The sequence below is a fragment of the Macaca nemestrina genome, chromosome 9 (assembly GCF_043159975.1).
Source record: "Macaca nemestrina isolate mMacNem1 chromosome 9, mMacNem.hap1, whole genome shotgun sequence".
NCBI lineage: Eukaryota > Metazoa > Chordata > Mammalia > Primates > Cercopithecidae > Macaca > Macaca nemestrina.
In genome coordinates, this window is record NC_092133.1 from 140,404,177 (window position 1) to 140,430,409 (window position 26,233).

Genomic DNA, 26,233 nt, shown 5'->3' on the forward strand with positions numbered 1-26,233 from the left:
CTCAGATTCCCAAGTAGCTTGGATTACGGATGCTTGCCACCCTGCCCAGCTAATTTTTGTATTTTTAGTAGAGACTGGGTTTCACCATGTTGGCCAGGCTCGTCTGGAACTCCTGAACTCAGGTGATCCACCCACCTCAGCCTCCCAAAGTGCTGGGATTACAAGAGGGAGCCACCACACCTAGCCAAAAATTCCCTTTTGAAACTCAGTGCATAGTTCGTACCGGGAAAATAAAAGTAATGCTAGGTTCCACTGCCTGCTGCTCTTGAGATGCTGAAGTCTTGTTGTGGGGCTGAGCACGGGGCCTCTCTCTCTTGCCCTTTGCTCCCAGGAGGCATGAGCTCATCCAGGGAAAACTCCCCACATGTGGTTGGGACCCTGTCCTGGGTATGGCGATGGCTACTGTTGCTTTCCAACACCACCTGGCAATAGTCACCCGGTTCTCTCTCCCCGGATAAAGTTCAGTGACACGTAGCACACCCGGCCTTCATCAATTTCTCAGGAAGATGATATGGTTAAGCCCGTGCGATACATTCCTATGGATGCTGGAGTTTTAGTGTTCTTGATTTTGAAGCTAAAAGCAGTCACCCTTAGAAGGGATTGTTCTCGTGTCTTTGTTGACATAACAGCAAATAGGAAAACACAGGTACCTATTAACACGGGGCCAGCAACACACAGCCCACTGCCGATATACCGGAGTCCCACATCAGCGGATTCAACCAACCGCAGATGGAACAAACAATACAAAATAACATGGCCTGGGGCGATGACTCACATCTGTAATCCCAGCACTTTGGGATGCAAAGGGAGGTGGATCACTTGACGTCAGGAGTTTGACACCAGCCTGGCCAATATGGTAAAACCCTGTCTCTACTAAAAGTACAAAAATTAACCTGGCATGGTTGTGCATGCCTGTAGTCCCAGCTACTTGGGAGGCTGAGGCTCAAGAATTGCTTGAACACAGGAGGCAGAAGCTGTAGTAAGCTGAGATAGCACCCCTGCACTCCAGCCTGGGTGACAGAGTGAGACTCCATCTCAAAAGAAGAAAAAAAGACAATAACAATAATACAAACAAAAAACACAGCACAACAACTATTTCAATGGCATTTATATTGTATTAGATATCCATAAGGATTCTAGAGATGATTTAAAGCAAATGGGAGGATGTATGTTGGTTATAGGCAAACACTACACCATTTTGTAGATTTCGGTAGTCACTGATGTTGTGGGGAGGGTGTGCTGGAGTCAGTTCCCCAGGGATACCGAGGATGACTGCATTCAAGCTGAAACTTGGCCTACGTTTGGGAAAATGTCCAGTTTTCAAGGTGGTACCTTCAGCTGTTTCACAGGAAAGATCAACTTGGGCTTTTCCTCTGGGAGCCAGACACAAAGCAGTGTCTCCTTCAGGTTCACTGCTACAGAAAACCTGCACATCTTTTCCCTCAATAATTGAGGTGTTGGTGTTCCTTTTCCTTCTCTGGCCACATTTTGCTCTAACTCAAATTCCTCAAATAAGAGTGAGATAGCACACACTGGGAAAAATCCAACTCTCAGTAGAGTTCGAGGCCTGGCAGCGTCAGTGGCGGGCATGTCCAAGCCTCTCCCTGTTGGAGCTGATTCTGTTCAAGACAGGGAGCAGCTGATGCTTTGGGGAACTGAAGTGGGCGCCCCCACACACACACCATCTCTACTCCCACCCGCTCTCAGACCCGAATGGGAACAGCTGTTTCAGCAAGACTCTGAAATATTACACTTCGCTGCGGTTTAGTCCTGTCCTAGAGTCTGCAGAACTTTTTTGGCTGTTTGCAAGGGCGTAATGAGTCATGCATTTCACAAGCATTTTCTAAAAAGGGGAAACGCCTCCCTATTTGAAATAAGATTCTCCTATGAAAAGAAACTGTGTCAAAAACACCAAAGGACTAATCCACGCACTGTGTAACTTTCATTCCCTCTGCTTGAGTCTCTGCTGAAGACCGGTTTTAACTGTTAGAAGCCTGAAACCCAATCCTGTTATAAATCAAGAAGCCAAATTCCCTTTGGGCTTACGTCGGAGCAAACAAATCAGTGCTTCCTCTAATACTAAAGATTAGGTCACAGGCCAGAGGAAACCTAACCTGCTTTGTGGGTTTAGAGCTGAAAGTGCTGTGCAGAAGAAAGAGAGACAGAGGGAGAGAGAGAAGAAAGAAAGAAGGAAGGAAGGAAGGAAGGAAGGAAGGAAGGAAGGAAGGAAGGAAGGAAGGAAGGAAGGAAGGAAGGAAGGGAAAGAAAGAGAAGAAAGAGAAGAAAGAGAAAGAGAGAGAGAAGAAAGAGAAAGAGAGAGAGAAGAAAGAGAAAGAGAGAGAGAAGAAAGAAAGAGAAAGACAGAAAGACAGAAAGAAAGAAGAAAGAAAGAAAGAAAGAAGGAAAGAAAGAAAGAAAAAGAGACAAAGAGACAAAGAAAGAAAGAAAGAAAAAAAATTCTTGGCCTAACCCTTGACCGAATGTGAAATGCATGTCATAGGTGGATGGAATGTCGTTCTCCTCCTTGAAATCATCATTTTTAGCAACAGATTCATAACACAGTCACTTTTCCATAACAGCATCTCCACGTTCTTTTGATCCTTAATAACCATCCCAGGCACCAAAGCAACTGTCAGTTTCTATCATGAGCACTTTCCTGATACCTTAAAAATTTTCAGAGTCTGGGGCTCGTAATTTCTCTTTATGTCCCTGTAAACCCCACATCAATCTCTACTTCCCTGCCCTTTCATCCAACTGAGGCTGAGAACTTTCTCCCCAAAGAAAGAAAAGCCAGGCATTCAGAGTCAGATGTGGTGTGGACTGTTTCTGGTTAGATGACTCAGGCCATTTTTGTGGATTTCCCAAGATGCTTTCTGAAATTCTGTTGAAAAATATCTTGTGGGATCTGGTAACAAATTAAACAAAAGACAAACCACCAAGTGCTTGCCTGTTTGAATAGGCCAACCACAAAATACTCTGATTCACGGTGACCTATCACGGGGGAGAAGCAGCTCTGGCTCATCAGTTAAATTCTAACTTCCACAAACCCCAGCTCCCTGGATTCCTTTCTGGAGCTTAATGAAAGGTAGAGGGGAGTTGGCTGCCTTTCAAATAATTCTAAGGCTCATGACACCAAGATACTTTTTAAGGTTTCAGAAAACTTGCCCTCCTCAGCTGACCATGCCAAGATGCACTGGTGGCTTTGGTTTGCATTATTTTGCCATCTTCAGTTTTAAAAGTATTGAGAGACATAGGATGCTTGTTCGTTTTCATTTTGTTTTAATTCCAGGGGCTAAGTAATCACTTAATACATATTTTCTTTGACAATTAACAAAAGTGATTCATACATTTTGTGGAAGTCTATTTTCTTTCCAACGGCCCACGCCCACATTTCTTTGGTGACTTACTCACAGAGCAAAACAATAAGCACCGAATCTGTTTTTCACCAACCAGGATTCCTCGCCAGGCTTTTCCCAGCACACTTCATGCAGATGGAATTTCTGGCTCACTCTTCGTCCTCGCTGTTGTTGTTGTGTTTGTTGAGGTTGTCGTTGGGTGTTTTCCTCTGAACTGAAAAAGGGACATATCTGTGCTCTCCCTGATCTCTCGGGAAGCTGACAAAACAAAGAAGCATACACTTCCAGCACACACAGCCCTGCCCAACCCCGTGGTGTAGTTTGTCCTGCCTGAATACACGAACCACAAAGTGCGCTCATTCACAAACACACAACTTTTTTTCCTGAACAACAGCGCCTCCCGCGACCACTGGGAAGGGTATTCCCCAGCTGCCCGGCAGATGTCCTGCCCCGCCGCATGGGTGTGGAATTTGCAGAGGAACCACCAAGACGCTGTAATTTGCTTGCTCTTGGTAAAGTTGTTTTGTGGTTGTTGCTGTTGATGCTCTTGCTCTTTCTGGAACTGAAATGTTGGCCTTTGGAGAATCCCTGCACTATAAGGAGTACACAGACTTCGGAAAACTCAGCACACCAAGAGAAGGAGTGGAGCTGTGTGTTTTGCCAAAAACCATCTGAAATTTCCTGTTTTCCAAGTCTGGGGTGTAACTTTAACTTTTAGGGTCAGAGTTGCTCTCTCCCTGGGAAGCTGCAACGTTTTATTCCTGACTTCTTTAAGGGCTTGTGAAAGATCTCCAATGTGCTTCTAAAAAACACACAAACGCCTTTTAATCACAGCCTCCGGGAGCTGCATTCATTGGATTTGAAACCAGACGCATTCAACTTGCCTTTAAGTCCTCACCAGCTCGCCCTCAAGGTAAACAAAGAAAACCCAACAAGTGTACAAAGAATTTCATTTTGCCCTTGAAGATAGTAAAACAACTCCAGACACTGAAGAGTCTGTGAACAATCAAAAAGTTACACTAACATCGAATATTTAAAATGACTTCAGTCAGTAAGAACCTAAATGTCACAATTTTCACTCTATACAGACTTTATTAATGAATATCAGAGTATATAATGTGTGTATATGTTTATACACATACACTGAATGTTAGAATATATAATATGTGTGTATATATATACACACACACTGAATGTTAGAATATATAATATACACACATATTATATATAATATAATATAATATATTATAATATATATATAATATATATAATACATAATATACACACATATTATATATAATATAATATAATATATATAATATATTATAATATAGAATATATAATATACACACATATTATATATTCTAACATTCATTAGTACAGTCTATATCTATTAATGGCATTATATGTATTAAAGATATATTATATATAATGATACTTTTATTGCCAAAAGGCAAAACTGCAAAAAAATAGATGTTTTTACATTTTTAAGAACAAAGTCTAGGCCAGGTGCGGTGGCTCACACCTGTAATCCCAGCACCTTGGGAGGCCGAGGAGGGCGGATCACAATGTCAGGAGATTGAGACCATCCCGGCTAACACAGTGAAATCCTGTCTCTACTGAAAATACAAAAAATTAGCCGAGCGTGGTGGTGGGCGCCTGTAGTCCCAGCTACTTGGGAGGCTGAGGCAGGAGAATGGCATGAACCCAGGAGGCGGAGCTTGCAGGGAGCCGATATCAGGCCACTGCATTGCAGCCTGGGTGACAGAATGAGACTCCATCTCAAAAAAAAAAAAAAAAAAAAAAAAGAACAAAGTCTAATGGTTCCTAAAAGATGAAAAACTCTATATTGTTAGTTGTTTCTGAATAAAGAAGTACAAGCAGTCAATGAGATAAGATTAGATTCTGTAGAAACTTCCTAAGAAATCATTCTCCAATCTATAATCTCCTTATTCCTTCCTTCAAATCTTAAACCGACTTAATACAGATTTTAGCTGAAATATAGCCGTATACATCACATCATTTACTCTAAAAATTTCCTCCATGAAACTTAAAGTTGAAAATAGAAACACTACCCACGTTCCCTGAAAAATCACCCTATAATTATTCCAGAAAATGTGCAGATGTGTCGTACGTTGTGTAAAGCAGAGGGGAGCTCTGACTACTCAATGACCAGGCTGCCTCTGGCATGTGCCATATGCATGAAAACAGGAAAGAGGCACGTGCTCTGTGACGGTGCCATGGCCGGGGCCTGAGCCGCCCTGTTCCTATCCTGTCTCCCGTGCAGGCTGCTGAGAGTAAGCTGTGAGCAGTGGTTCCAGGCACCCCTGTTTATATTAACTCATGTTCCCGCAGGTGAGCTTTCATTCCTGAAGTTTGTGTAATGCTGAAGTTACAGTTTTACAAGCACCATGGAAAACGGCTTCCTCCTGTAACTTTCAGGAAGAGGAAGAGCCATGTGAAGCCAAACTCTGGGGCCAGTGGCCACATTCTTGCTGCCACAGGAGCCGGGTCCGAGCTGCAGCTTGTCAGAGTCATGTTGCCTTGTGTCCTCACAGCCAGGAAAACGTGTGTCCAGAGGAGATCAGTTTAAGAAATGCTCATCAGGTTGACAGTTAAACGACGATAATATGAGAGCTTCACCCTGCTGATGAGAGAGACTCAGAGAATGAGAAAAGTACAGCTTTGGTAACTTTTGAACGAGTTCTATACTTGTCATAAACACAGAACAACCCAAGTAAACTCCAGAGTTCAACTGTGACGTGCTCTTCAGGCTGCGCCAGAAAAGGCAGCGCAGCCGAGCTAATCCCAGGCTCTCAGAGAGAAATGGGGAAGAGTGTTTGTCTTGCCCAGTCAGAATTCAGACACAGGAAGGGGAGTGAGTGATTACCAGGCTTAATATCTTCAATAAGGCTTTTTCTCCAACAAGATGCAGAAATCCTTTTATAACCTGTTTTTTTTTCTTCCTCTAACCACTTAAGTTTCTATGTGTCACCCTTTCCTTCTCGATAAAATTTTGATAATCATTTGTCCAAACAAAGCCCAGAGAGGCGTTGAAAGAAGCACATGAGGTTATGGTTAGGAAAGCACTTTTGAAAATGCTATGCAAACACAATGCTGTCACCGTCCACTTGCGAAACTGTGGACAGGAACAACTGCCTTACACACACCTGCGAAATACCAGACTGATTTAATCTGAATGGAAGGCTTCATTCCAAAGCTACAGATGACTTCTGATCATTAAACACACGCAGATATACACAGTTAAAAAATAGTTTTTAGAAAAAGGTAAAATTATCATTCTCATACACATATAAATAAATAGGTGTTTAAGAATATATTTAACTCATAGGATGTGAGGGAATTAAATAGATGTTATAACCTATTCAAAGGAAAAATCAAAACGACACATAAAATATATGCAGGAAAGGAACATGGAGATCAGCTGCAAATAAGCACGAAACTGGAGGGAGAGGTCAATGAAACCACTATCAGCAAGTACAGAATTTGCATATCTGTCCTGTTGCTTCTGTAAGTTGCTTATAATTTACAAAGAATTGCATAGGAATGCAAAATTCATGCACAGGGTTGAATTCTGATAACGCTGAAGGGTGTGCTCTAGATCACGCAGTTTGCTAGAGAAACACAAGACTCCTACACACCCAAGCATATAGACTCTTTAGATTCATAATTGGTCATGTTTTATGGGAAGACAGCCACGCGCTCTTGTCTCAGTGGCTGCTCCAGTCTACACAGCACCATTGAGCAGTTACCATGGAGACCACCCAGCCTTTGGAGGATTTACTTTTTGGCTCTTTATAGATAAAGTTTGCCAACCCCTATTTGTATCAATATATGGCATTGCAAACCATATTTAGTTAGTTATGCACATATTTCTTGATTAATGAGTGCCCAGTGGGTGCACTGGCATCTCCACCTTAGTGGAATTCTTCTTAGCCATGGACATTTGTAAGCTAAGACTTAGGATCATCACTAAACATAAAATGCTACACAAACCAAGTGGTTACCAACTTTTTAAATTATTATTTTGAGTTTTGTTAAATGTTTTATTTTTAATAAACTAGCAAACAAAGATAGTGCTGTCTGAACAATGAAAATGCCCATCCAACTGTGGAATCTAGACCCTGAATACTGAAAAGGCTCTCTCCCTGGCCCGACCTTGGTCAACCTCCCCTAAGCTGTCTTTCAAGGCCTGTCCTTGGGCCTATTTCTTAAGAACAAGAATCTAACTCAAGTCAGTTTAATGGGAGTCCCCTACCCTTGATTCCAATCACTCTTCATAGCTGATCACATCCCTCACTCCTCACCATCCCTCAGTTGACATCTGTGCACTTTGACCTGCCTTCAACAAGACTCCTGTACAATCCATTTATCCAGAATTTTTTTCCCCGATGTTCCCTCTTAGTAATTTTCCATTCACTGACCCCACGCCCTGCTCCAAGGTTGTGAATTCTCACTTTTCGTTGTTGTATTTGAAACTGAGCCCAATGTGTCTTTCCTGCTCACTGCAGTAGTCCCATTGAATAAGATCTTCTGTGCCGTCTTAAACAAGGGTCAAAGCATAACATTTTCTTTAACAATAGGCATATCTAGGCAAGTCATCAATCTTAGGATGGCATAAATTATATATCTCCAAGCATATGGAAGGTATTTGAGCAACTTAGCATTTCCGTTCCCTTTACCCTGTTAGGTCGTGATGTGGTACAGTGTTGGGAGACCACTGTTCATGGGTCTCTTGGGTTTCTGCCTGTCCTATGAGCAGAGGCACAGGTTACCTTTGGTTTGGACAGTCTTTTCAAGGAAGTTTCTAGAGTGAACAACTTGGGGGACAGTGATCATGTCTCCTTTAGAAAAAAGGAGCAATCCACTTGCAGCCTAGGAATATGGATCGTGCCTACCCCTAGAGGATCGTGCCATAAAAGATCTAGGACCCATCATCTTTGGGCTCCATCCTTGTGACGTAGCCCAGCGGGTATGCAAGTGTCGCTTGGCCCTTTGTGCTGCTTGTGGGAATTGAGTTTTGGGAACTGGCGTAATAGAAATGATGATATCTAGACAACAGTAATTGCTGTGATAATAAATTGTCCTTCACCTGCAACCTGGGAACCTCACATCCTCTACCAGAAACCATGAAATGGCATCAGGCTAACAAGTTAGTGTACAAGTGGGGCAAAATCTCAGATCCTTCACAGCTCTTGACAAGAAGAAATTGTCATATAATTTAAAAAAATAACAGAGGAGGTATGTACTTTCATCTTCACCTACAGCCAGACTTGTTATGCACCATTTGTAGAATAAAGGTACCCGTGACCCAAGTCTTGTTTAAGACCCTAGATACATAAGCTCATAGAAGCAAAAGATGTTGCAAGCATGTTTCTTGCTATATATTCTTGCTTTGGAGGCAGCCAATTGTAGAATACTCATTTAGACAAATTCTATTATTTTCATCTTTATATTCCTCTGTTATGCTATTTATGCATATTAACTATACATATTATTCCAGATGATTCTTTAGAAGTTAATGACACTGTCCTAACAATGATGCACCTTAATAGGTATATTTAAGAATATATAAACATACATAGGACCCCCTCACTACAGAAAGAAGCAAATAACAAACCAAAATATATCATCACACACCATGAATGTTCAGCCTTCTCTGAGGTGTGGGAACAAGATTTTAAACCAGGTTCTCCATCCTGATTGTATCAGATGTTGATGAGATTATATCACAACAAGGATCTTGCTATGAATTTTTAAAGTGAAAATATATAACCTTAGAGTTGAAAAAAATCAAAAAGCTAACGTTGCCAGTGTGGGTACAACAAATAGCATCTCAACAAGGTGACTTTATGAAAACTCATGGGCTTCTAGCGAAGAAATCAGTTGGTTTAGAGTAATATAAGTAAATAATGGTTTCTGCGTGTCTTGAGGATTCAGTCAGTTAAATGGAATCCCCGCTGGGCTGGCTTCCCTGAGAATCTACTTGGTACATGTAAGGACGAGAAAGGTCATTTTTCCATAAGCAATTTCGTTGTTTTGACTTTAATCTGAAGCAAATTATCCTTCTTCAATAAAAGTGAAGTGGTGTAATCATGCAGGGTACTTTCAAAGTCAGAAATATAATATTATGCCAGAATATTAAAATCATATTCAACTCATGTCTCTGGGTATATTTGATTATAATAGGGCCCTTTCCAGTTTATGTAATCACTGGATAAAACAACAGTGAACTTATTATCAGCTAAGTAAGCAGAGTCAGGGCTTGAGTGTTTGTGAATCTGAAGCTATTACCTGTGAATAACCAAGACCTCACCATCTACCTCCCTTTCAGGGAACATTTCTTTATTGTCTCCGGAAATAATGAGTATGCACTACAACAGATGTCTATCAATGTCCAATAGAATGGGAAATTAGAACCAGAAGAGCAAGGTTAAAGTTTTCTAAGTCTCCTGCCTAATTTTTATTAAGCCTAATGCAGTATCTCCACTTGATCAGATAGTCTATCACCATGAAGTAGAAGATTCTCAACATCTCTATAAAATAAATACTACAATCACCCCCTGTGATGAAGGGCGACTGGGAAACAGAAGGATTTCTGAATGTCAGAAATGAGATACACATCCAAGTGTTTCTGACTCCTGGGTCAAACTGGGATCGGGGCAGGAAAGAGGAGGAGACAGCTGTAGGAAAATGAGAATGCATCATCTGAGAAGACGCCAGAAGAAATGACAAGAGCATAGGAAAATCTTTTCCCGTTTTTCATGTGTCAGAAATTTAAACATGTCGCCATTTGATTTCTCTGTAATAGACAGATCCCTCCTGTTCGTCCATTAAAAATTACCACAGTTAGGCCGGGCATGGTGACTCACGCCTGTAATCCCAGCACTTTGGGAGGCTGAGGTGGGAGAACCATTGAGCCCAGGAGTTCAAGACCAGCCTAGGCAACATAGTGAGACCCCCATGTCTACAAAAAAAAAAAAAAAAAAAAGAGAGAGAGAAAGAGTGAGAAAGGAAAAAAAGAAAAGAAGATTGTTCTCTGGGGATGTTTCTGGTCCATGTCCTCATTCAGGGCATTCTTTGAGCATTTCTATAGACAGAAGAGTAGCAAACAAGTTGGCATGGACATGAACTTTTTTTTTTTTGAAACAGAGTCTTGCTCTGTTGCCCAGGCTGGAGTGCAGTGGTACAGTCTAAGCTCCCTGCAACCTCTGCCTCCTGGGTTCAAGGGATTCTCATGCCTCCACCTCTGTCTGAGTAGCTGGGACTACAGGCACGTGCCACCATGTCCTGCTAATTTTTTTATTTTTATTTTTAGAGGAGATGGGTTCTCAGCATGTTGGCCAGGCTAATCTTGAACTTCTGGCCTCAAGTGATCTGCCTGCCTCTGCCTCCTAAAGTACTGGGAGTACAAGTGTGAACTCTTGACATAAATCAGATGGGAATGGTAGAAGTGGTTCTGTCTGGAAGTCAGGTCAAGGGAGGACGGTTTCCTCAGCATGCAGGCCAGCTGGAAGCCAAATGTCCACAGGAGTGCAGGATGGAGCAGAGAAAGCCACAGGAACGGCTGTCACCCCCCAGGTGGGTGCAGGTAGCCCTGTCCGGATGGGTGTCGGTTCAGCCAGAAAAGAGCATGAGTATCCCAGCGTGTGAGCACATGAGTACCCCAGCAGGAATGTGTGTGCATCTCAGTGTGTGAGAGTGTGAGCACCCCAGTGGGAATGCATGCGTATCCCGGTGTGTGAGAGTGTGAGTACCCCAGCATGAAAGCATGAGTATCCCAGTGTGTGAGCGCATGAGTATTGAAGTGTGAATTCATGAGTATCTCAGTGTGTGAGTGCATGAGCACCCCAGTGGTAATGCGTGTGTATCTCAGTGTGTGAGAGTGTGAGTACCCCAGCGGGAATGCGTGAGTACCCCAGTGTGTGAGTGCATGAGTACCCCAGCATGAATGCATGAGTACCCCAGTGTGAATGCTGCAGACATAGTGAAGCTATGTGATTCAGTCTCACAGATCAAGAACCCACAATGTGGAGGGCTGCTGGGTATGGCCCAGTAATGCACAGCATGGTTAGTGACAAAGAGAAGGAAGATTAAGTGCACAACTGGCCAGACCATTCAGAACAAAAGTGTGTAGAACCATGTGTGCATGTGTGTATGTTTACCTGTGTGCGTGTGTGTGTGTGTGTGTGGATTCTGAACCTGCCAAAAAACTTAAAGCAGACAGGATACAATGCAAGTTTCTTGAACCAGAGCTGAAAAGTACATTTCTCATCTAGAGTGGAAATGAGAAGGTAATTTGAAAAATATGAGCATTTTGTTAAATTAATCCAGGTAGAATGAGGTCATCAGCTGTAATTTAATAAAACTAATTGGAAATTAACTACCAATAAATAATTTGTACCCTGAGGCTTTGAAATTTACCATAAAGCAACGTGGTGCTCAGCACAACTGCTCTGTAAAGCTTGAGCGGGACCCACAGGCAGGAAGGGGTGAGGGGAAGGAAGAGCAGGAACTGTGGCCGGAAGGCTACATCACGCCAGGGAAAAGCCTTGTGTCTGCTGGTGCAGGAAAATTTGCCTATGGGAAAATGCATGCTTTCTGTCTAGAGTCGTGGAGTCTCAGTGTGAGGCTGGGGCCGTGAGGATCCGGCTCACAGGTAACGCAAATGCATGTTACAATTGCCGAGGGGCACGGTGGACAGAGACTTGTGCCTTTCCCTGTTAGGGCTTTCAAATCTCAGAGTAAGTGGTGACCTGGGGAATGTGGGTGTGTGGAATCCTCCCCACCCCCCTGGACCGCATTTCCCAGTAACAGGATGGATTCCATCCATTCGACCTTGCACCATCTCCAGGTCTCCACAGATCTACACATATGACCGAAAGAAATATTTCCCAACATGAGGCCTGCCTTAGCCGCCAGCAGCCACTTAGAAGACGCTGTGAAATCAGGAAATGATTCTCAGACTTCACAGGGTCTTTGTTAATGTTGCTTTCTTGGTTTCCTAAAATCCATTTTTTAAAATTAAAAAAAAAATGTCCAGTTCAGATGTAAATGGCTTAATTTATCCTAAGACTATTTTGGAAACATACACCTTCAGACTTGCAGCTACATCTAATTTATTCCTGGACAACGGCCTCGCTGAGGTCCCTGAATCATAAACTCCATTCTCAAACCAATCATTGAAAAAGATACAGTATATACGCTCTGCCCAAGAAATGTAATTTTTTTCCTGCAAGGAGACAGAAAAGAGGAAAGACACTTGAATTTGTTCAGCCTTTACTTTGTTATTTTTATTTTAAATGAGTGGAGTGTTTTAAAAGCTTCATCTACAAAATTAGGGGGTAAAAATCACAGCTACAAAAAGTTAAAAGCATCCATCCAACAGCATCAAATATTTATGGGTGTAAACTTTGAATGAAAGCTCTCAAGTCACTTTGAAATGTTTTAAGTGAATAATTAAATTTTAAAGCAACCACTGTGCCAGGCGTGGTCGCTCACGCCTGTAATCTAACACTTTGGGAGGCCGAGGTGGGTGGATTGCCTGAGCTCAGGAGTTTGAGCCCAGCCTGGGAAACATGGCGGAACCCCATCTCTACTAAAAAAGTAGCTGGACATGGTAGCTCGCATCTGTTGTCCCAGATACTCGGGAGGCTGAGGCTTGAGAATTGCTTCAACCTGGGAGACGGAGGTTGCAGTGAGCCGAGGTAGTGCCACTGCACTCCAGCCTGGGCAACAGAGTGAGACTCTGTCTCAAAAAAAAATAAAATAAAATAAAATAAAACAACCACTGGAAGGCCTGGTGCTGTGAGTGGCACTGTTGTTGCCAGGACCACACTTGGGCCTGTTTCTGCCGGCCGCTTGGTCGTGAGATAGAACAGAATCCATTGGGGATGTTATGGAGAAGAACAAAGTGGCTAAACAGAAGGCTCCTTCTTTCTTTTCTTTTTTTTTTTTGGAGATGGAATTTCGCTCTTGTTGCCCAGGCTGGAATGCAACAGCGCGATCTCAGCTCACCACAACCTCTGCCTCCCGGGTTCAAGCGATTCTCCTGCCTCAGCCTCCCAAGTAGCTGGGATTATGGGTGCCCGCCACCATGCCTGGCTAATTTTGGTATTTTTAGTAAAGACAGCATTTCACTATGTTGGTCAGGCTGATCTTGAACTCCTGACCTCATGACCTGCCCGCCTCGTCCTCCCAAAGGGCTGGGATTACAGGCGTGAACCACTGCGCTCAGCTGAATTTTCTAATAACCTTGACTGAGCAGCAATAAATAGGCCACCAGTAATAGAAAACATCAGATTAGCTGGATAGAGAGCTGTCAACAGCAGGAAGAAATTTTTTAATTGAGGAGGAAGTTAAATCACATTCACTTAAAGGTTATATTCGGTTGTGATATTTTGATACCTGTTTTACAAAATAGCGTCTTCTACGGTAAGAGGTACTGCTGTCTACATTCTCCTTGGAAGGCATTACATCATGGTCCACTATTCCCAACAAAAACCCTTCAGGAGATACAGGCTTCAAAGTTCTTCTTTTTTTTTTTTTCAATCTTCAAACTATGGTATATTTACCGTATTTTTCCAAAGGACCCTAAGCAGAGCTAGAGCAGTCATCTACTTTTAAAATACATTAACATTTCTGTACTAGTTGTATACATGTTCGGAATAAAGGATTTGGAAAGATTATCATTAATAGTACATGAATCTGCTCCATTTTTGCTGCCATATATAATTTGGTGTCAGTTTTACAAATATGACTTTGTTTCTAGACATTTTCTGATTTTAGAATTTGCACATGAGAAATCATATCTCAGATTTTAGAATCAGCCATTACCAAGGTTTAACTCTGGTCCCATCTGCTAAAAGATGTGTCCTTGAGCAAACCATTTCACCAGTTTCTCTTTAGGATGGGAAGAAGGGCATTGGAAAAGACTGAGTGGCATGTCCCTGTGTGATAGCACATTCCAAACCTGTGACTAGAAACAAAACGCGTTGTATTTTCACTGAGGTCAGAAAAAAAAAAACATCAGAGCTTACTAGCAGATGCGTGCCCTCCTTCCTAGAGTAAAAGTTCTTTGAAGTAGCATTTGTATGTTTTTGTGTTTGCAGCCAGTACTCTATACTCTAATTTTCTAAAATTAAATTGAATTACAGTGAGGAAAGAGAAATTCGGTGAAGAGATGAAAAGACTCTTGAGTCATTCTGAAGGCTTCTCTGGAAGGAAGCCCTAGAATTCACTTGTGCAGCGTTTTCAGAAGAGCGTGGAATTAGCCCCTTCCAGCCTCAGTCGTCCTGCCTAGCAGAAGGCCTTGGCAATAATAGCCCTGAGGCCCCTTCTTTTCCTGTATTCTTAAGAATTCACAGTTCTCTTTGGAGAGGAAGATGGCAAATTAATAATAATAATGATAGTAATATAACAACAATAATAATAAAACAAAAACCTACCTCATAGAATTGAGTTGTCAATTAAACAATACCAATCTATCTCAGGTAGTTTGTGTTTGATAAGATGATTCACTTTGCACCAGATTTGAGAATATCCTGTTGTACTTGTTTGCAAATTCTTTTCTGAAACAGGATGTTTTCATTGTCTTACAATTGCTGCTATAGAAAAAAAAAAAGGCCCTGATTTGAAATAGGCTGGTATCCCCTACTGGAAGAAAGCAGTAGTCCCTGTGTCAAAGCCTTTCCTCAAAACGAAAGTCGTGTTGCTTTTGGGATGAATTCCGGGAGCTGAAGGCCTGCTGTAGCTCCCTGTAAACCAGACTTCCTGGCTAGATTAAGCACTCAACAACGCTGAACAGACCCCAAATGTTATTGCAAGCAAAATCCTATTTTAATCTGCCCTCCCGACTCTTGGAATGTTAAATTCAACTGCAACTTGGAAAGTTCCATCCCTTTGATCTCCCGTCGAAGTGGGCTTCTTTTTGACGTAAAAGCTGCTTACTTTGGGATTTGGTGTCTTTAAAAGTAATTTTTTAAGTCAAGTATGTTAAGCATCCTCTCTGATTTGTGAAAAGGCAGTTTTTCTTTCCCTTGGGATGCTGTGTTTATATGAAGGCATGGGAGGCAGGGAAGAACGATGTGGAATGTGTGAGTTTGTAAGGAGATGTTCACATTCCCAAAATAAGTGGGATCTGCTGCTTTATGGGTAGTAGGCAGTGTGGGTAGGTGCCTGGTGCAATTGACCTCCTTGCTAGAAAATCACAGATCATTAGCACTGGCAATGACTCTGTTATATTTACAACCCATTGCAAAACAGCAATGAAAACAAAGCAGTGTGGGCGAAACACAGAATCCATCATTTATCGCGCTTTGCCTAATGAACCTTCTATAAGTGCTGGTGTCTTTGCTTTGCCTAGTGAAGCCTCTATAAGTGCTGGCGTCTTTGCTGCGATCCCAGACAAGCCCTCTTCTCTTTGGGCATCAAGATACTTCTGACCTAGAAATGACCACCTAGAAACAGGCAGAACCAGAACATGGCATTCAGAGGAAAGAGCAGGAGGGAGGAGGAACTGGCTTAGCAATGACCCATGAGTATTGAAAGGGTGTCCTACGCAGTGCTGTGTGGCACCCTTGGCCGGACTGCAGGTGCCTTCAAGCTGACGGCTTTATCAAGATGGATGGACAGGTTCTTCACGCCCAGTGGGGCTTTGCAAGGAGGTGCAGGGAGGAAGAGAATTTCTGAGATCCTGCTGCAACCTGCCCACAGCTCTTCATTCCTGCAGATCACGGCTAGTTATGGTATGTAACCATGTCCTCCATTCAACCTTGGAAGGTTAAGCTCTTTCTCTACAATGTGACTCAACTCATAAGTGACCTTCTATGGAAATGAGTTCATTTTGCAGCAGTGATTACCGTAATGACCTCATAAGTGACCTTCTATGGACATGAGTTCATTTTTCAGCAGTGATTACCATAATGACCTCTTGCTCCCCCACGGCGGCTTTCATCTGAGAAGCTTCAAGCACCTTCTAAACAATCATTAGCCATACCACTATGTGGTCTTTGCAATTGAATAAATTAGGCACAATCAACCTTGAACTACCTGAATCTTAATGATTTACATGGGGCCACATAATGGCTGGTGGCACACCACGAAGAACTGGAGAACATCCATGTCTAGTCCCTATTCTAGCCTGTGCTAAACGGTGTTATTTTAATTCTGTTTTTGAAACCATATTCTACTAACATACTTAGATAAAGATGATTCGTTGAGTTTTGTCCATCTCAAATGAGGAAAGAGAGAAACAAGGATAAACTGAAGGAAAACATAACTTGAAGGAGGGAGAAAAGAGAAGCGGGACTTATCCTCGGTGAGGTTTGGAAAGTAATGTGATTCTGCACACTTCATCTCATGATATATTTATGTTCCTAGGAATCAAGTGCTCAAAGCACCCTAATTCTAGGCCCCTGCTCTGAGTTAACACTCTAGGTGGCCCCGTGCTTCCCAAGGTGACTTCACGTGGCACTGCTCTCTTCCTTCTCCAATCCTGCAGCCCTGCCATCTTTTTAGCCTGTGTTGCTAATATTAGATGGCGTACTAGGATGGAAGTTAAAGTCATTCACCCTAAGTTTGGGATTAACTTTGAATTTTTGGTAAAACCTAGATTTTGGTAGAAGGTTAGTAAATGTAAGTTGAATAAAAGGAAGAAAGGAACGAAGGGAGGGAGGAGGGAGAAAAGGAAGGAAGACAAGAACGGAGAGAAGAAAGGAAAAGAAGAAAGAAAGGTAGATGAATAGAAGTATAGAGACAGAGTGTTTAAGAAGCCCAGTTGGGCAAAGTTGGGGATGATCCCTGAGAGGTAAGAATAGTTTAACATAGATGAATCAATAAATGCAATATACCACATGAAGAGAATGAAGGATAAAAATGACACCATCATCTCAATAGATTCAGAAAAGGCATTTGGTAACATTCAACATCATCTCATGATGAAAACTGTCAACACATTAGGTACTAAAGGAACATACCTCAACATCGTACAAACCATACCTGGCAAGCCCACAGCTAGCATCATACTCGATGGTAAAAAGCTGAAAGCTTTTCCTCTAAGATCAGGAACAAGACAGGGATTCCTACTTTCTCCACTTCTATTCAACATAATGCTTGAGTCCTAGACAGAGCAATTAGGTGAGAAAAAAAAAAGTAAAAGGCATTCACATTAGAGAGGAAGAAGTAAAATCATCTTTGTTTGTAGATAGCATGATCTTATATATAGAAAACCCAGAAGACTCCACCAAAAATTTGTTTGAACTGATGAGTCAATTTAGCAGAGTTGCAAGATAGAAAATCAGCATTCAGAAATCAGTAGCATTCTCTACATCAAAAATGAACTACCCAAAAAAGAAATTAAGAAAACAATCCTGTTGTAATAGCATCATAAAGGATAAAAGACTTAGGTATAAACTTAACTGAGGTGGTAAAATCTCTATGTACTGAAGGTTAAACAACAATGATGAGAAAAATTACATACAAATAAGTGGAAAAGTATTTCATGTTCATGGATTAGAAAAATTAATATTGTTTAGCATCCACACCACTCAAAAGGATCTACAGATTCAACACAATTCCTATCAAAATTTCAGAGGTATTTTTTCAAAGAAATAGAAAAAACAATCCTAAAATTCATAAGAAATCACAAAGAATTCTAATAGCCAAAGCAATGTTGAGCAAAAAGAACAAAGATAGAGGCACTCTACCTCTTGATTTCGAATTTCATTACGTGCTATGATAATGAAAACAGTATTGTACTGGCATAAAAAAACAGACCCACAAACTGATAAAATAGAATAGAGAGCCCAGAAATAAATGTACACATATATACAGTCAATTAATTTTTGACAGGGTGCCAAGAATACACAATGGGGAAATGATAGACTCTTCAATAAATGGTGCAGGGAGAACTGAATATCCACATATGGAAGAGTGAAATTGGATCCTGATGCCATATAGAAAAATCAGCTCAAAATGGACTTAAGATTTAATTATACAGTCTGAAACTATAAGACTCCCAGAAGAAAACATTGGGGAAAAGTTTGTTGGCATTGATAGGTCTTGGCAGCGTTTTTCTGGATATGACACCAAAAGCACAGACAAAAAATGTCAAAATAAACAAGCAGAAATATACCTAACTATAAAGCTCTGCACAGCAGAGGAAACAATCTACAAAATGGAAAGGCAACCTAGAGAATGAAAAAAAAATGTGCAAGTCTTATATCTGATAAGGGATTAGCATCCAAAATATATAAAGAATTTATACAAATAGCAAAAAAAATCAAATAACCTGATTATAAAAGGGATAAAAGACCTGAAAAGGCGTTTCTCCAAGGAAGACACACAAAAGATAAGCAGGTATATGAAAAAGTGCTCAACATCACTAATTATCCATAAATCAAAAACACAGTGAGATATCACCTCACACCTGTGAGAATAGCTATTATTGGGAAAAATAAAAAAAGATAACAAGTGTTAGTTACTGAAGATGTAGAGAAAAAGAAACCCATGTACATTGCTGGCGGAAATACTGGTATAGGCATTGTAGAAAACAGTTGGAGGTTTCCCAAAAAAAGTAAACAGAAATATCAAATGGTCCAGCAATCGCACTTCTGAGTGTATACCCAAAGGAAATAAAATTAGTATCTGTAAGGGATCTCTGAACCCTGTGCTTGTTGCAGAGTTATTCGCTACAGCCGTGACATGGAAACTGCCTCAATGCTCATTGGTGGATGAATGGATAAAGAAAATGGGGCATGTATGTACAAGGGAATATTATTCAGCCTTTAAAAAGAAGGAAATGTTGTTATTTGCAATGACATGGATGAACCTGGAGGACATTATGCTAAGTGAAATAATCCAGGCACAAAAAATACCACATGACTTCGTTTATATATGGAACCTAAAATTGTTAAATTCATAGAAGCAGAAAGGAGAGTGATGATTACTAGGGGCTGGGAAAAGGGAGGAATGGGGCATTGGTGGTCAAAGGCAACAAAGTTTCAGTTATGCCAGGTGGATGTGGTATAAGCTCCACTCTACAGCATAGCGCCCATAGCTAACAAGACTGTATTGTGTACTTAAAATCGCTAAGACAGTGGATCTTATGTTAATGCTTCATACAACAAGAAACAACAACAACTTAACAATAATAATAACGGGGTGGAAGAAAACTCTTGGAGGTAAGGGACGTGTTTGCCACCCTGATGACGGTGCTGGTTTCACCAGTGGATACTTATCCTCAAACGCATCAAGTGCAGACACTAAACTTGGACAAGTTTAATTTTATGATTGCATGTCAATGGTACCCCAATCAAGCCATTTTTAAAAAGAAAGATATTAGGGAAGTAAAAAATAAAAATAAAAATTAAAAATTACAGAAACCCAGTGAGCTGGCTCTACCACTTCCTAAGTAACCAACTTACAGAGCCTTTCTCTAAGTTTCCATTTCTTCACCAGTAAAATGAAGATTATAGACATATCTTTATTTCAATATTCTTTGAAAGATTTCATGGGATAGTACACAATTCTTGGCCTTGCTGATTGGCACACAATAATTTGTAACTCTTGCTTCTATTCGTATGAAGAAGAAGAATAAATGAATTAATTATTGTTGTCTTAGAATGCATATTTTCCAGAAGAATACTTTTTTAACAGTACAGTCCTACAACAGTGAAAAAGAAATAAATGTCTCAAGGTGGACTTTTAGTAAAGTAGAGAAGCAGGTAAATGGGAAAATAATTTTGATTGATTGAAGAAGACTTTTCTCTCGCCTCCTTCAACTCCAGGGAGATATAAGGAGGTCATCCCTGAGAAGAAAAATAGCATTAAACGAGTCAAATGTGCTGTACTTAACAGCTGCAGCCAAAGATTTGAGGAGCTGACACTTCACATTATTGACGAAAATGTAATTCTGTGATTGTGGGTAGATATTGTATAACTTTCTATCACCCTGGATCTCAGAACCCAGAAAATGCTTCAGGAGTTGCTTCATGTATATTAATTGGTAATGTTGAAAATTACCTAGAGTTCTAAATGTCCTCAGTGTTGTAACTTCTGGTCTCTTACTACAAGGCTTTCACGGAATAAAAATAATTCATTTTCTGTTTTCTTTACTTTTCTTCCCAGTTATCATTCATCTATTTTTTGTGTGTGTTTTTTGGTTTTCTTTGAGACAGGGTCTCACTCTGACGCCCAGGCTGGAGTGCAGTGGAGGGAATCTCAGCTCACTGCAAGCTCCGCCTCCTGGGTTCCTGTCATTTTCCTGCTTCAGCCTCCTGAGTAGCTGGGACTACAGGCGTGAGCCACCACGCCCGGCTAGTTTTTTGTATATTTAGTAGAGACAGGGTTAGCCAGGCTGGTCTTGAACTCCTGACCTCAGGTGATCCACCCACCTCAGCCTTCCAAAGTGCTGGGATTACAGGTGCAAACCACCGCGCCGGGCTCATCTGTGTTTTAAACACAGCAAATCCTGTTGCCTCAATGGTGTGCGTTCTTCCTGAAAAGTTGTCCATGCAGGGCTAATGCATCCCGGAGTTCAGAACATGCCACCTTAAAATACACCACGTTGGCATGTTCATTATTTTGAGCTAGAAGAAATCGAACCAGCTGATACAGAAAAAGTTCTTTACCTCCCTTTCAGCTGTCTAAAATGAAGAATAAACTTCCCCTTTTGTAAAGGAAATTTACATTTATAAAGGAAATTCCCAGTAGCTGAGGTATATGTACCAGGAAGAGAACTGCTCTGAGACCACTTTGAGCACCTGAGAGACTCTTATCTGCATCACCAGGCAACCTTTCTTCACCGGAAATCCCCTCTCACCCCCCAATAATTCGCCCCTGCCACTCCCCAGAAGCCCTCAATCCTCATCTGCATGTGTGGCTCAGGGTCATAGATAAATCCCAATCACGTGGCTGCTTCTTTCTGTCTCCTATTTTTGTGGGATGTCCATGCATATGTTCATCATTAAAATTGTTTCCCCTTGTTAACCTATTTTATATCCATCTAATTATTAAACTAGCCACAGGACCTAGAATGGTAAGAAGAAGCAATTTTTACTCCCCTAAAAGCCCAAACTGCCCACATCTAGAGCCCCATTAGCCCAGGATCTCTGCAGACAGGGGAAGGGGTCGCCCTGCATTGATTTCCCTCCTCTTTCTTTGCATCCGTCTGCTGCTTTAGTTTAAGCATTAATGAAAGGCATCCTATCAGACTCAAAGGAGAAATACAGTCAGCGGCTTAAGAAATGGATTAACTGAAGCATCTGCACACAAAGAAACTTCAGATGCGGAGGAGTGACTCATTTAATACATTTTAAGTAACTCCCTTTCTCCAGCTCCTAGAGTAGAGGATGGGAACTTGGTGCTCCCTCTCACGCAGAAACATCATTTGACCCCGGGACCACAGCTTTTCTCAGCAGTGCACCCCAAAGATATTTTACCCCAGATGGTAACATTTGAGCTACAGAATGCTCAGCGCATTATGGGTTCCACTGCAGTTCCTGCCTGAAATTGCCAATTATGCAGTCCAAAACACAAATCTACAAGCAAACATTTTCCATCAAATGCACTCTATTAGCCTACTTCATTGGAGTCCTTTTTTTTTTCAATTTTATTAATGCCATTATGAACAATGATCAGTTATACAGAGGCTATTTACAATGTTTATGAAATGTTCAAAGCCTCGTCTCACAGTGCATTAGCAGTTCACCAGCTGGGTTCCTGTTGACAGCCACCAATTAATGGAATACCTCGAATAAACTACAGATCATCCCTCTCATGGCGTGTATGGGAATGGCCATTATGAAAAATGCTACCAGTGCAGGTTTAAAATTGGTATGTTGCGCTTTATGCACAGAGAACATCTTGGGTTTGAGGAGCTTTATGCTTATTTATTGATAGAACAAAAGTAGCCTCATATATTTTGGCTACTTAAAAATAATTACCACTTCCACTTACCCTGGTAAAGAGGGTGGTGGGGAAGTCTGAGGTTAACGTGCGTTCACTTCACCTCCTGGAGAGCTGCCACACCGGGTTCTTCATTTCTCTCATCCTTTGTAGCCAAGCGGCCATGTCCTCTCCTCTCCTTTAGAACTTAATCTCCTTAAAGGACAGAGAAGTGAGAAGACCCAGAGGCGACCTGGGCTGCATCAGGGTTTTCAGAGAGCAGATGTCATCTGTAAATAATGACAAAGCCTCCAAAACCACCTCATGCTTCTGGGTCTGTGTGGAACCTGGAGGCTCCTAGCCCTCTGCTCAGCTCGCCCATCCCCTAAAAAGGTCTTCCTCTAGAATGAACGAGCATCTCCGTGGGAACCCGCAGTGCCAACATCCTGATATTGCATTAGCAAGACTGTGGCAGATTTTTAGTGCTAAAAATCCCAAAGGATTAAGGACGCCTGTTATCTTCACCCTTTATTTCCCCCAACTGGTGCAATTCAGGGAGCCATATTACAGACTCTTCTGAAGTCATTTTTATGTTCTCTTTTAGCATATTTTTAAGTAATTTTAAAAATATATTGTAGGGAGAGCACTGGCTTAGAGTTGAAGATCCTTGGGCTCTAAATCTAGCTCCACTTTCTGACCTCTGCAAGCCTTACTTTTCTGAGCTGTGGAATAGAAATAATAATACCTACCTAGTCAATCTTCCAGGATAGTTGTGAAGAGCAAATGCAAAAATGTATACATGAATGCTTTGAAAAAACAAAAGCATCCATAAATGTAAACTGTTTATGCTCTGTCTTTCAACACGTCCTCTCAGAAGTCTCAAAATTTTCATTAAATCAACCTATATTTTCTTCACCTAAAGAGGTATCCCTGCCTTCCAATGCTACCTAGAAACTGTGGAAGTTAAAATGGAAATAGGTGCATATAGGGTGAAGATAGGAACTGGTCCCCCAAAATCCCACGGCACATCACTGACATGATGAATCCATGCTTGGGGCTACTCTTCCGCCGTGTGGGATCCAGTACCTGACTGGTCAGAAGGGAACTCTTTTGACGGGCATCCTCACATCAACCAAACACACTGTGGTTGTGAAAAAATAAGTAAATCTCAGGAACCCCAAAATCACTAAGCCAAAAGGAAAAGTCAAGCTGGGAACTGCATAGATCAAACCTGTCTCCCATTTTACTCCTAAATGAAATTGTTACAAATATTTTTTTAAAAGCTACCCACCTCCCTCACAATTTACCCACAAAGAAATTCCTTGTGGGCCTCAAGATCTTTACCCTAAAAACAGTTCTGTTGAATTTCAACCTGGCAGTGTAAGTCGATAGCTGTCTTCACAGGCGTGGGACAAAGGACAAGCAGAAGTCAAAGTCATCCCTCTGCTCACCTGAGACAAATGCACATCTGATGGCTTCTTCTGATCTACTGTTTATACAAAAGTGCAGATTCACTGAGCCAGGATAAGGCATCAGTGACTATTCCTCTATGCCACTCTCACACGTAAAGTGCGTGTTCACTAAAAGGCTGAGAGAAGACCCAAAATAATGCAACCTTTTGTCTCTTATCTATCTATGACCTGAAAGACCCTACTTTGAGTTGTCCCACTTTTCTGAGCCAAACCAATGTACATCTCACACATATTTATTGATGTCTCATGTCTCCCTAAAACCTATAAAACCAAAGAGTGCCCCAACCACCTTGGGCACACGTCCTCAGGAACCCCTGAGGCTGTGTCATCAGCATGTCCTTAACCTTGGCAAAATAACCTTTCTATATTGACTGGAACCTGTCTCAGATACTTTTGGGTTCACAGGGTTGGACCTGTTACAGATACTTGGGTTCACTAGGTGGATCCTTGTCTTACTGCCATAAATTTCCTCTTTGGAACCAGACGTGAGGTCCCGTTAGCCTGGAGCGTGGAGACAGACACTACTCAATAGTTGTTTAGTGGATAGTTTGCGCAAGAAATGGGAATTGTTGGCTAAACAGTAACTAGGCTCAGCTGGGAGTAACCTGAAGCCAGGAGGATGATGGAAACACACCCTCCAGCAGAACCATGCCCTCTGCCCTAGAGGTGATGGCCAGCTTCCCAATGGTGACTTCCCTTTCCTCAAATGCCACCAACATGGACCCATCAAACTTCCTATTGTTATGCCATTCTTAGGCCATGATTATGGACCACAGTTTTTAGGATCCGCTCTGTGTCTTTGAGGTGACTCATCAGTGAGGGGTTGATTTCCAAATCTTACCTCTCAGAGAACAATCACAAATTATGTGTTTCCAAGTCTTAGAAAAAGAATCCAGAACACACAGAGAATATGAATTGATTTTTAAATTCCAAGCTGTCAGATACTACCAAAAAGTACAAGAGAGGACTGCTGCGCACCTATTGCTACGGCCAAATTCCAGAACATTGACAACAGCAAATGCTGCCGGGGAGGTGGAGCAACAGGAACTCTCATCTGTTGCTGGTGGGTATACAAAATAATGCAGCCACTGTGGAAGCCAGTGGGGTGGTTTCTCATAAAACTAAACATACTCTGGTGCTATGATCCAGCTACTGCCCTTACTGGCATTTCTCCAATGAATTGAAAACTTGTGTCCACACGAAGACCTGCACAGGGATGTTTACAGCAGCCTTACAATTGCCAAAATATGGAGAAAACCAAGACGTCCTTCAGTGGGTGAGTGAATAAATAAACTGTGGAACATCCAGACAATGGAATATGATGAAAAAAAATGAGCTGTGAAGCCGTGAAAAAGAGTGGAGGATCCTGAGACGCACATTCCCAAGGGAAAACCAATCTGATACAGGTGCCTTCTGTATGATTCTAACACTAGGACATTCTGGAAAAGGCAAAACTGTAGAGACAGTAAAAGGTCACTGGTTTCCAGGGGTTGAAGGAAGAATAGATGAATAAGTAGAGAACACAGGGTTTTCAGGGCTGTGAGACTTCTCTTTAGGCTACTGAAGTCTCACGTAGTGAGACTTGTCATTATACAACTATACAATGACATGGTGGATCCATGTCATTATACAACTGCCCAAGCTAATAGAATGTACAACACCAAGAGTGAGCCTCATGTAGGCTGTGGACTCTGGGAGGGGCTGATGTGTCCATGTGTGCTCACTGGTTGGAATAAAGGCACTCTCTGGTGGGGGAATTGATAGCTAAGGAGGCTGTGACTGGGCCTCTGTGGGGACAGCAGGTATAGGGGAAGCCTCTATACCTTCCACTCAATTTTTCTGTGAAGCTAAAACCATATTTTTTTAACAATTTTTTTTAAGTACAAAAGGCCAGTCATGGTGGCTCACATCTGTCGTTCAGAGGCCGAGGCAGGTGGATTGCTTGAGCTCAGGAGTTCAAGAACAGCCTAGGCAACATGGTGAAACCCCGTCACTACTAAAAATACAAAAATAATAATAATAATAACCAGTCATTGTAGCACACTCCTGTAATCCCAGCTACGCTGGTGGCTGAGCGGGCAGATCACTTGAACCTGGGAGGCGGAGGCTACAGTGAGCCAAGATCATGCTACTGCGCTCAAGCCTGGGGGGACAGAGTGAGACCTTGTCACAAAAAAAAAAAAAAGGAAAAAAGACAAGAAAGGAAAACTCTAACATATTCTTCAAATTCTGACTTCATATTTACTTTGTAAGGAGTCTTAATTTTTTATTTTCTGCTTCTATCTTAATGGGATCATAGGCCTTTCATTCAGGGAAGACACATCCTGCTCAGGCCACAGGCCACCAACATCTCCTGCCCTGGAAGCATCTCAGTTTCACCTCGCTTTATCTTACCTGAGAGAAAAATAAGTAGAGAAGGGTTTCAGACACATGTCCTGTGCAACATACAAGACTTAGAAATGAGTATTTGCTTGGTTTTTATCTCCCCATGATGGGGCT

General features: G+C 41.7%; 1 long non-coding RNA gene across 2 annotated transcripts in view; it reads right to left on the reverse strand.

Annotated features, from left to right (window-relative positions):
* Positions 1 to 26,233, reverse strand: part of LOC139356433 (uncharacterized) — a 152,910-nt gene that overhangs the window by 41,630 nt on the left and 85,047 nt on the right. The window contains exon 5 of one of the 2 annotated variants that reach the window (XR_011608377.1): positions 4,852 to 6,003. The exons of the other annotated variant lie outside the window; for it this stretch is intronic. This is a non-coding gene — a long non-coding RNA (uncharacterized lncRNA). Of the gene's footprint in view, positions 1 to 4,851; positions 6,004 to 26,233 lie in introns of those variants that run through there. 2 annotated transcript variants of the gene reach the window in all.